Source organism: Adiantum capillus-veneris, chromosome 15 (genome assembly GCF_014529385.1).
Source record: "Adiantum capillus-veneris isolate H3 chromosome 15, ASM1452938v2, whole genome shotgun sequence".
In the NCBI taxonomy this organism is placed as follows: domain Eukaryota; kingdom Viridiplantae; phylum Streptophyta; class Polypodiopsida; order Polypodiales; family Pteridaceae; genus Adiantum; species Adiantum capillus-veneris.
In genome coordinates this window covers 44,957,617-44,970,506 of record NC_140945.1, presented here as the reverse complement: position 1 = coordinate 44,970,506, position 12,890 = coordinate 44,957,617, and positions in this window count along the sequence as shown.

Genomic DNA, 12,890 nt, shown 5'->3' with positions numbered 1-12,890 from the left:
TGAATTGTTAGAGAGACTTGAAGATTTAGAGAAGCTAGATGAGCAAAGGCTAACTACTGTAGCTCACATCTATGCACAAAAGTTGAAACAAAAATAGTTTTTTGATTCACATCTAATTACAAAAATCTTCGAGAAAGGGGACTTAGTTTTAGTCTATTCCCTTAAGCAACACATTCCCAAGTTTAAGAAAAAGGGAAACGGGCCGTTTTTCATTGAAGATGTATCTCCAAGTGGAGTAGTTAAGCTATCCACCCTAGATGGTGAACCAATGGCTAATTGGATTAGTGGATGTTGTTTAAAGAAGTACAATTTGCCGCTAACCAAGGAATTGCTAGAAAGAATGCATGCAACTAAACAAAGGAAGATAAAAAGACAGCAGGTTATTGATGAAGCCCAAGAGGAAGCTTGGTTTTTGGTACTCAAAAGAAAAGCTGCTTTCAAGACTCAACAGACACCTATTCCCATCACACATTGGAAATAGATAACCGACAATGGGAATTGCCGAAATATGCAATGTCAACAGATGATAAATGGCTAGATGGAATGGACCTTTGTATCAAAGTACAGTTCAACAACCATAGCACAAATGCATTGGTCAATACAGGGGCTAGAGTAAATGCAGTCAGTTATTCCACGTACAAGAAAGCAACAAATCAGTCTTTGACAGTAGGAATAGCGACTATCAAACGATGCAACAAGAACCCAACACCAACATTGGGAGTAGTCAACCTGAATGTGATGGTACATGGATGCTCATGCCCTCATAAGTTTGTATGCTTACTAGATGAACACATGAACGAGACGATGATTATTGGAATTCCATGGATGCGAACATACAAGGCAGAAACCAGATTGGGATACAAATCATCTCAAGCTATCACCTAAAGGCGGACAACTCATTGTTCCAATTGCATCAAGTAAGGAGGAATGGAAAGGAAACAGTCAACAGACCAAACCACGACATAATCAATCTTCTCCATCCTATCGACAAGCAAATGCTACAGGTAGCATGCAAGAAGTCATGCAAATTTGGGTACCGAAATCACAGCTTAAGGACAAGCCGATTCAAATGTGGGTGCCCAAAATATCATCGACAATACCAAAGATGATTCCAAAGGTCAAAACACAGAGACGAGCATCTCTAAGCAGCGAACCTAACATGAAATTAATTTGGCAGAAAATAGAGCACTTATCTTCTCGGCAAACTGGAAAACCAATCAAGCAATGGAGAGTTAAGCCTCAGAAACCTCAACCACACCGTTCTATACCAAGCAAACCAAGGTATCAATGGCGAGTAAAAGATCGACAACAGTCAAAAGTGATACCAAAAGCTCAGGAAATTAGTGTGCTAAAGCATCCTAATGGCACAATCAAGCAAAGAGCACACACACTACAAGATTTGCTCTTTGGAAGACTGCATCAGAAAGCCTCGACATCATAAACCCTTAAGTTAATTACTCAAGACCCAACTCTTTCACAACATAATGGTTTGAACTGCATTGATCTTCAAAGCATGGTAGAGCCAACCCAAGGTATGCATAGACACGATTGTTCAACCCATGCACACAGTCGTCCTGGAGTACGCCAAATGTTTGAAGAGGGAGGAAAAAGTTTGATGTTAACGTGTGATTTTTTGCATAATGCCCTTATAAATCATCAACAAGGAAAATTTAACTGATAATATTGCCCCGATGAGTGTAAATAGTGTATATACTATCAGAAAATCATCAAAAAATACTCCTTTTTTATTATTTTTTATCATTTTTCTCGCTATTGAGACTTAAAATTGGAGAAATCCAACAAAAAACAATAAAGCTGTGTTTTTCAATGGATTTTCTTAATTATTGGATTTTCACTTTGCTTTTTTAGCGCATTTTTCTGTTTTCTTTGATTTTTTAATAAACAGGTAAAAACATAATAATAAATAGCAAAGGAGCTCCGGTGGTGATCAGAAAATCTAGGCGGACAAGCACAAAAAATTTCAATCAAATTGGAAGATGCAAGCGGGAAGCCTAAATTAGGCGGCCAGACCTACTTTTGTAAAATTCTTGCAGAATGAGCTACAGGAATCCGATTGGGGAAATTTTTTAGTCTAACATAGATTTCACGGCCTACTAGGACTAACGAGGGAATCTGAGGAAAAATGATTCGGAAAGCCCGAGTATAGATACCCAAGGTAGGCTAAAATCACCTCATTTCCACTTGTTGCCATTGGAGAGAGAGCATTTCGACTTCTTCGCGCGTACTTTCTGTTAAGTATGGAGCTTTATTTACCCTTGTAATTTTCTGTGGTAAAAGCGCACATTTGTAAGGCCCCCATTATGAGGAGAAGCCATCGTGCGTGAAGGAAAATCACTCACCGGAAACCAAAATTTTCACGGACAAGAATCAGGGGCAACGACTTTTTTTTTCGCCGGAATATTATTTTTCACCGAAATATTATGGCCGGACGGCGGCCGGAAAGTGGTCGGAAAACAACCGGTCGGTTGGCCGGTGGCCGGTAGTCAATGGCCGATGGCCGGTGATCGGAAGTCAATGGCCGGTGGCCGAATTCAAAAGCGGACTTGTCTTCTCAAGGGCGGCCACACATGGGCGGATTGGAGGGTCTGATTTGGACTTATTCGCACAAGGGCGGCTACTCATGGCTGTCTCTCATAAGAGAGGGCAGCCCTTTTGGCCTATAAAAGGAGGCCATTTCTACACACATTTCATAGTGTGAAGTTGATGCAACAAGGTGAGTGTGAGGTGGTGAGAGTGAAGCAAGGCGGGAGCTCCATTAAGGGTATAATCCCTTTGTAAACTACTTCTTGTTTTGAAGTACTAAAGCCATTGAGTGGCTGCTTTCCCGTGGACGTAGCCCACATTGGGTGAACCACGTATATCGTGTGTACTCTCTCTCTCTCTCTCTCTACTCTATAATCTCGTGTATATAAATCTGTCTCTCTCCATTAAGTAATCTACTCAATTATCTATTTAGCTACGTCTTATTTCCTAACAACTGGTATCAGAGCAAGGTTTGCTCGTAGCTAAATTATCTCAAGGAAAGGATTCCTTGAATTGAGTGGGAGTTATGGCGGAGGAAGGGAAGCTCAAGATTGAGAAGTTCAACGGCAAAAACTACCAACATTGGAAGATGCAGATTGAAGACTATCTCTACCAGAAGGACCTCTATTTTCCACTAGGCGGTCTTGCGAAGAAGCCTGCAACAATGGCAGATGAAGCATGGATTGTCCTTGATCGAAAGGCACTGGGAACAATCCGGTTAAGCTTGGCGTCAACGGTGGCCTTCAATGTTTCGGAGATGAAGACCACGGAGGACTTGATGAAGTCACTTGACGACTTCTACGAGAAACCATCGGCATCCAATAAGGTATTTCTTATGAAGCGCTTGTTCAATCTAAAGATGGCAGAGAATGGTTCAGTTGCAGAACACCTAAATGAATTTAACACAAACATAAGTCAACTTCGATCAATGAAAATCAATTTCGATGACGAAGTGCGAGCTCTCCTTATACTATCATCTCTACCGGATAGTTGGGACAGCCTTGTGATGGCTGTAAGTAATTCTATCTCTGGCACAAATACTCTTAAGTTTGATGATGTTGTGGGTGTTCTCCTAAGCGAGGAAATGCAAAGGAGAAGCACAGGAGAATCATCAAGTCCTGCACTATCAGTGGAAACAAGAGGAAGGCTTAAGGAGAGGTTCAAAAACCAAAAGGGTCGTGATCGCTCAAGGCGGAGCAAGTCACGCACAAAGTCAGTTCTTGAATGTTGGAACTGCGGAAAGAAGGGCCACGTCAAGAAGGATTGCTGGTCCAAGAAGAAGAAGGAGACAGAGTCTCAAGACAACAAGCCAACATCGGAGGCCAATGTGGCAGGTAAAGTAGAGCAAGATGCTCTAATTCTCTCATTAGACAATGTGTCTAATTCCTGGATAGTAGATTTTGGGGCTTCATTCCATGCGACACCACACAAGCAACATTTCCAAGACTACACCAAAGATAATTTTGGGTATGTATACTTGGGAGATGATGAAGCTTGTGAAATTGTCGGCAAAGGTACAGTTTCTGTCAAAACTGCTAACGGAAATGAATGGAAGCTGAAATATATTAGGCATGTTCCTTCTCTTCGCAAAAATTTGATCTCTACAGGAAAATTGGACGATGAAGGTCACAACATTGCATTCGGAAACAAACGGTGGAAGATCTCAAAGGGATCTTTGGTGGTTGCCAAGGGTGAAAAAGTCGGTACACTTTACTTGTGTACTGTTAGCACGCAACCTTCAGCTTGTGCAGCAACTACAGAAGTTGACAGTGCGGTGTGGCACTACCGACTTGGGCATATAAGTGCCAAAGGAATGCAAATCCTTCAAACAAAGAAGCTTCTACCAGGTTTGAAAGAAGTGGACTTAGAGTTCTGTGAAGATTGTGTTTATGGTAAACAAAAGAGGGTAAAATTTCAAAAATCAGGAAATGAAAGAAAAAATAAAAAACTTGAGTTGGTTCATTCTGATGTTTGGGGTCCTGCAAGTACACCATCACTTGGTGGCTCATTATACTATGTACCATTCATAGACGATGCGACTAGAAAAACATGGGTTTATGTCATGAAGAATAAATCCAATGTATTTTCTATATTTCAAAGGTGGAAAGCCTTTGTGGAGAATGAAACAGGTACCAAGGTTAAATGCCTCAGATCCGACAATGGAGGCGAATATTGCAACCAAGCTTTTGAAAGCTTTTGTGCTAGCAATGGCATTCGGAGGCAAAGGACAAACCCAAGGACACCTCAACAAAATGGGATTTCGGAAAGGATGAACAGGACAATCATGGAACGAGCACGAAGCATGCGGCTACATGCAGGCCTACCGCTTGAGCTTTGGGCGGAAGCTGTAAGTACGTTGTCAGGAGTTTTTTGGAGCAACGAATTGTGCATATGTACATATCCATGCATGGTGCATCGAATAAAGGATTTCCCATTTTCCAGAGCCAGGTGGTTACGTGGGGCCCACATGTGTACAGGTAGGACAGCATGTACATAGTGCATCGATTTTCACTATTACCAGTACCAGTGTGTTTTTTCTACAATAATGAGGATTTGGTAGCGCATAAAAATTCTTGAGGAAGCTATCCGCGGGCCGACGGCATGAGGTAAGCTGGTGCGTCAGATGGCATCTAGTGGCGTCAGGAGGGCGAATGGGGTCAATACTTGCACGCGGAGAAGTACGGACACAACGTGGGTGTTTGCTTGTGAGAATTATGCAGAAAGTTCATCATGAGGACCTTTTTTTGGGGCCACTTCACGTGGTTGAGGGATGCATTATTGGGGAAAGCTGAGTGCCAGGTGTGCGGATGATGCAAAAAAGGTGACAACTATGCACTGCGAGGTCAGTTTTTGGCCTGTTCGGGGTCCGTTTGAGGTCATCTAAAAAGCCAAGGGTGCCCAACTAATAAAGCTAAGTGTGGGAACTGAAAAAACAGAGAGAAGACCAGAAAAAACGTGGAGAAGAGAGGAGGAACAGCCGCAAGTGTGTTTTTTGGGTTTTTGGAGCCTGTTTTGGCCGTAAACTGCTCATCCGAGGTCGGATTTGAGCACTTTGACATTGTAGACTGGGGTTTTGGGTCGTTCCGGACGCGATGGCGCTGTCCATTTTGCCAAATTCCTCACTCTTATCCTGCTGTTTTTCTGTGTAAGTTCCTCCTATGAGCGAAGTTTCTGTTCCAGTTTGTGATCGTATCTGGCTTCTTTTACCCATATTGTGTGAGCTATTTGCCCTATTGGTGTTGGCCCAAGCTCAATTGTATCTAAACATCAAAAATTCTCCTCTTTTGAGCTGAGTTTTTTGGGTGTGTGTGTGTGTGTGTGTCTATGTGGAGTGGGCAAGTGGATAGTCTCTCTCCTCTCACTCCAGAGGTGTGTTCCCTGTCTCGGCCAGGTGTGTTGTGTAAGCCGAGTGGTGCCCCATAGTGTGTGTGTGTGTGTGTGTATCTTCCCAAGAGTGTGTGTCGGGTCGTTATAGAGGTGCTGTGTGTGTTTTCATCCCGCTCACATTCTTTTGGCGCCCCCACGGAGGATCTTCTTCGAGTACCTTCTGCTTCGAGCTTCGAGCTTCGGGATTACAGGTTGCAGGTTGCAGGTTGCAGATTACAGGTTACAGGTTACAGGTTACAGGGACAGGTACAAGTACAGGTGATTCACACAGGTACAGGTAGCTGGAGTACAGTGATATACTAGCAGTGATGTCACTTGCAGTTGTTGTGGGAATGCATCACTCGGTGCCTATTTGAGCGCATTGTCTGCTGGATTGTACATTACTTGTGGAAACTGCCATTGTACGCATTTGTGGAGCCATACTTGGTTGTATTTGGCAGTCCCAGCCATTTCTGAGACTTGGTCTGGAAGATAGTCATTTCTGAGACTTGACTATATGCGATTTGCATTAGCCTTCGTGTGAGGGTCGATAGTGTGAGGTTTTTATTGAGCTGGGGGATTCTCAAATGTGGAGATCCTTTCGGTGATACAGGTAGTTGGAGCACCCTTTTCATGACCTCTCCATAGGCTATGTACTAGTGAGTCCTATTTGATGCTCGGGTTATATTGTTGGCAGTTTATGCATACAGATACAGTCTATATTTTGGGTTCTCATTGCTCTACTTATGGGGAAACTCTGTCAAAATTTTTCCAAGTTATGATGGCTGGTCTTTTGGTGTTTTGAGCCATTTTATGTTGTTATGCTGCTGAAATTTTGGCAAAATCAAAGGATAAGACAGGTGTGCTTTCTTGGGAGCTTCATGGTTGGCTTTAATGGATGATCAAAATGGACCTCAATTCACTCCATTTCATTTAACTCAGAGAATCCAGATAAATGTTCATGTGTCAAGGAAGATTTTTTTCCAGCAGCGCATAGTCTTTATGTTCGGGCTAAGAAGATTACGAGAGATCCTGGAATGTCCTTTGCCTGTTGCAATTCCTATGATCAACTATGAAAACTCATTTGATGTGCATGTGTTTGTCCTTATCTAAAGCTGAGCTCCATTGAAGTTTCTGGGGATTGGGTAGTCAAAAGTCTTGGGTTCTTGCACGTGTGTTCGAAAGGGTTCTCAAAGCATTGTAACTTGGGTAGCCATGGCTTTCTCTTATCCGGAATTTCATGGAAGAAGTGGTGAAGATGCGGAAGACTTTCTGGAGCAAGTCGAGGTGGCATGCATAAGCAACAATATGTGTGATGAGGAGAAGATTTTGAAGCTATTTGGATTGCTTTTGAAAGATGAGGCCCGTGTTTGGTTCATGGATTTGGAAGCTAAAGAAGCAGTGGATTCTTCTTATGGTTTGAGTCTTGACAAGTTTATAGAAGCGTTTTTAGAGCGTTTCCAAGTTTTTGAAGATGCAAATGCAGTATGGAATGAGCTCAATGCTCTTAAGCAAGGTTCTTGTCAAGGTGTTGATGCCTATGTACACGGTTTTATAGATTTATGGACTCGTTGGTGTGTTGCTCTTAAGGATGAGACCCCCCCTTGTTCATTGAAGAAAAGTTTTTTTGTTGATGGTTTGTCACCTTGGTTGCGGTTCGAGGTTGAGTTGAAGAGGCCCGAGTCTTTTGAAGATGCGGTATGCATTGCAAAGCACAAGGAATGGAAATTTAAGCGTCTTGAGGAACATGGTATCAGTACAGGTATGCATGTGCAAGATGGATTTGACATTGAAGATGAAGTTAAGCCTAAGCAGGTGAAAAGTAGCCTATCCTATGATGTTTCTTGTTTCTTCCCAAGGTCTATTGTGAAGCGTAAAGAGGTCTTGCAGGTTGACAGGTTTATGGAAGAGACTAAAGAGGTGAGTAATGCTTTGGATACAGGATTGAAAAGTCTTGAAAAGGATGCATTGGCTACTTGTGTACCTTGTGATTCTGGGTGTGAGTGTGAGGTTGAGGTTATTGATGATGAGCATGTATCCTTGGATACTAGTTCCTTGGAAATTAGGGAAGAGGGCAAGGTTGAGAGCCATTTTGTGGATTTGTTGGATGTGGAGCATGTTTTGAAGCCATATTTTGATGTATGTGCAGTGATTGAACCGATTTGTGAGCATGATTGTGGTTTAAAGCAGGGATTTGTATTCTTGGAGACTGATGAACCCATACTAGAAGCTATGGATAGTGGTGATAGCCATGATTATGATGTGGATGAAGTTATGTGTGATGATGAGTATGCTTATGATGATGAGAAGGGGTTTGGCATATATGAGTCCAATCTCAGCTATGTGGATGCCTATGCTAGGGATATGTGTTCTGCGGGGATACTTTTGTGCTTTGGATATCAACAACTTTACCTTCACACAATGCTTTTAGCTACTTGGGTGCATGATTTGCAGGTTGTTGCTATGGCTGGTGAAGCCAAGATGCCAGGTGATGAGTCACTTGAGTTGTCTCTATCGGTTGGGTTGAATGTGGCAGGCAATATTTATGCTTTTGGAACTCCAGACAGGTCGGATGTGTTAGTTGGATATGCCTATGGTGCATTTTGGTTGATTGTTGACAAATGTAGGTGTGGTGTTATGATGCTTCTTGTGAATCACGCAATATGCCTTTGGCCTTTTGATCCAGGTGGAATGAGCATCTACTAGTGCTGCTGCTGAGCATGAATGCTCTAGCAGGCTAGGGGGTGGGCAATGTATGTCAGGAGTTTTTTGGAGCAACGAATTGTGCATATGTACATATCCATGCATGGTGCATCGAATAAAGGATTTCCCATTTTCCAGAGCCAGGTGGTTACGTGGGGCCCACATGTGTACAGGTAGGACAGCATGTACATAGTGCATCGATTTTCACTATTACCAGTACCAGTGTGTTTTTTCTACAATAATAAGGATTTGGTAGCGCATAAAACTTCTTGAGGAAGCTATCCGCGGACCGACGGCATGAGGTAAGCTGGTGCGTCAGATGGCATCTAGTGGCGTCAGGAGGGCGAATGGGGTCAATACTTGCACACGGAGAAGTACGGACACAACGTGGGTGTTTGCTTGTGAGAATTATGCAGAAAGTTCATCATGAGGACCTTTTTTTGGGGCCACTTCACGTGGTTGAGGGATGCATTATTGGGGAAAGCTGAGTGCCAAGTGTGCGGATGATGCAAAAAAGGTGACAACTATGCACTGCGAGGTCAGTTTTTGGCCTGTTCGGGGTCCGTTTGAGGTCATCTAAAAAGCCAAGGGTGCCCAACTAATAAAGCTAAGTGTGGGAACTGAAAAAACAGAGAGAAGACCAGAAAAAACGTGGAGAAGAGAGGAGGAACAGCCGCAGGTGTTTTTTTTGGGTTTTTGGAGCCTGTTTTGGCCGTAAACTGCTCATCCGAGGTCGGATTTGAGCACTTTGACATTGTAGACTGGGGTTTTGGGCCGTTTCGGACGCGATGGCGCTGTCCATTTTGCCAAATTCCTCACTCTTATCCTGCTATTTTTCTGTGTAAGTTCCTCCTATGAGCGAAGTTTCTGTTCCAGTTTGTGATCGTATCTGGCTTCTTTTACCCATATTGTGTGAGCTATTTGCCCCATAAGTGTTGGCCCAAGCTCAATTGTATCTAAACATCAGAAATTCTCCTCTTTTGAGCTGAGTTTTTTGGGTGTGTGTGTGTGTGTGTGTCTATGTGGAGTGGGCAAGTGGATAGTCTCTCTCCTCTCACTCCAGAGGTGTGTTCCCTGTCTCGGTCAGGTGTGTTGTGTAAGCCGAGTGGTGCCCCATAGTGTGTGTGTGTGTGTATATTCCCAAGAGTGTGTGTCGGGTCGTTATAGAGGCGCTGTGTGTGTTTTCATCCCGCTCACAACGTCTGTGTACTTAATCAATCGGTCACCCTCAACGGCATTGGATGGGGGAGTTCCAGAAGAGGCATGGACAGGTAAACCGGTGAATTATGCATTTCTCAAAGTGTTTGGGTGTGAGGCTTTCATGCACATAGATAGAAGCCTAAGATCAAAGTTAGATGCAAAGTCCAAAAAGTGTTTCTTCATTGGCTATGGAGAAGGAGTCTTTGGGTATCGCCTACGGAATGCTGAAGATGGTAAAATCTTAAGGAGTAGGGATGTAATTTTTAACGAAAAAAATATGTACAAAGATTACTTGGAAAGAAAACAAACAAAAGAAACAGGTGATGAGTACATGGAGCTTGAGGACGGTGAAGACTCAAGGACTGCAAATGGTGACAATGTTCAACAACGTCAACCAAATGAGGAGCCTCAACCTATTCCCCGAAGATCTACAAGAGCAAGTAGACCTCCAGAAAGGTTTGTTCCTTCCTTCAACCATCTCTTGATCTCAGATTCTGGAGAGCCGGAATCATATGAAGAAGCTATGCAACATGAATCCAAAGAAGAATGGACGAAGAGCATGCAAGTGGAGATGGACTCACTACATCGCAACCAAACATGGGAGTTGGTTGAGTTGCCTAAAGGTAAGCGGGCACTTCAAAACAAATGGGTGTACAAGCTAAAGGAAGAAGAAGGTGGGAAGAAAAGGTACAAGTCTAGGCTTGTGGTAAAAGGTTTTTCTCAAAAGAAAGGTATTGACTTCAATGAAATATTTTCTCCTGTTGTAAAAATGAACTCAATTAGGCTTGTCTTAAGCCTTGTGGCTGCTCATGATCTAAATCTCGAGCAAATGGATGTAAATACGGCATTCCCTCACGGTGACTTAGAGGAGGAAATCTACATGCTTCAACCAAAGGGGTATGAAGTAAAAGGTAAGGAGAAAATGTTTTGCAGATTAAAGAAGAGCTTGTATGGTTTAAAGCAAGCATCAAGACAATGGTACTTGAAGTTTGATCGATGGATGTTGGATCATGGATTCACAAGATGCAACTCGGATCACTGCGTCTACACGGAGAATTTGGGAGATGGGAAATTCATCATCCTAATGTTGTATGTTGATGACATGTTGATTGCAAGTGCTAACATGCAGGACATCAAAGACCTAAAAGAGGAGCTGTCCAAATCTTTTTCAATGAAAGATTTAGGTGCTGCAAAGAGGATACTTGGTATGAAAATATCAAGGGACAGGACGAAGAAGACAATAAAGCTATCTCAAGAAGATTACATCAAGAAGGTACTAGAAAGGTTTGCAATGCAAAATGCAAAACCAGTTTCTACACCTTTGGCTGATCATTTTAAACTAACGAAGGATATGTGTCCAAAGACACAAGAGGAGATAGCCTATATGTCTAAAGTTCCATATGCTGCAGCGGTAGGTTCTCTAATGTATGCTATGGTCTGGACAAGGCCAGACATTGCACATGCAGTGGGAGTTGTGAATAGGTTCATGAACAACCCAGGTAAAGAGCATTGGCAAGCGGTGAAGTGTATACTTAGGTATCTAAAAGGAACAACAACAAATGCTTTGTATTTTGGAGGAACTGATATTTTTCTAGAAGGGTATGCTGATGCAGATATGGCAGGTGACAAAGTAACTAGAAGGAGCACTATTGGCTATGTGTTCACGGTTGGAGGCACAGCAGTAAGCTGGGCTTCAAAGCTGCAAAAAGTGGTTTCACTTTCTACCACGGAAGCAAAGTATGTAGTAATGACGGAGGCAAGCAAAGAAATTCTGTGGCTTCACAGATTCTTAGAAGAGCTTGGATTCAAACAAGACAATTGTGTCTTGTACAGTGATAGCCAAAGCGCTATCCATCTTGCGAAGAACCTAGCCTTTCATTCAAGGACAAAGCACATTGAGGTGAGATATCACTTCATACGCACTCTTTTGGAAGAGGGACAACTAAAGCTAGGAAAGGTGCATACAAGTGAAAATCCTGCAGACATGTTTACAAAGGTGGTCAACAAGGAGAAGTTGAGCTTTTGCTCATCTTCAATCGGCATTCAAGGATAAGAAGCCAGAATGGAAAGCAGTCACAGGTTTGGTTTGGAGATCAGTCTCCAAGTGGGAGATTGTTAAGTATGGAGCCTGATTTACCCTTGTAATTTTGTGTGGTAAAAGCGCACATTTGTAAGGCCCCCATTATGAGGAGAAGCCATCGTGCGTGAAGGAAAATCACTCACCGGAAACCAAAATTTTCACGGACAAGAATCAGGGGCAACTTTTTTTTCGCCGGAATATTATTTTTCACCGAAATATTATGGCCGGACGGCGGCCGGAAAGTGGTCGGAAAACAACCGGTCGGTTGGCCGGTGGCCGGTAGTCAATGGCCGATGGCCGATGGTCGGAAGTCAATGGCCGGTGGCCGAATTCAAAAGCGGACTTGTCTTCTCAAGGGCGGCCACACATGGGCGGATTGGAGGGTCTGATTTGGACTTATTCGCACAAGGGCGGCTACTCATGGCTGTCTCTCATAAGAGAGGGCAGCCCTTTTGGCCTATAAAAGGAGGCCATTTCTACACACATTTCATAGTGTGAAGTTGATGCAACAAGGTGAGTGTGAGGTGGTGAGAGTGAAGCAAGGCGGGAGCTCCATTAAGGGTATAATCCCTTTGTAAACTACTTCTTGTTTTGAAGTACTAAAGCCATTGAGTGGCTGCTTTCCCGTGGACGTAGCCCACATTGGGTGAACCACGTATATCGTGTGTACTCTCTCTCTCTCTCTCTCGACTCTATAATCTCGTGTATATAAATCTGTCTCTCTCCATTAAGTAATCTACTCAATTATCTATTTAGCTACGTCTTATTTCCTAACACTTTTCAGAGTCTACAGTTGTCCGTTTTTAGCGCCGTCTCACACGAACATGAGGGGAGCCATGCAAGTAGCAAAGAAGGCCAAGAAGAAGATCAATCAAAAAGAAAAGTTGCAAGAGCTAACATCATACCAACTGGACCCCGATTCAGTCAAAACCGCCAAAGCAACCTATCTGTCAAGAGAATAGCTTGAAGAGCATAACACCACAGTGTTCACCAAAAG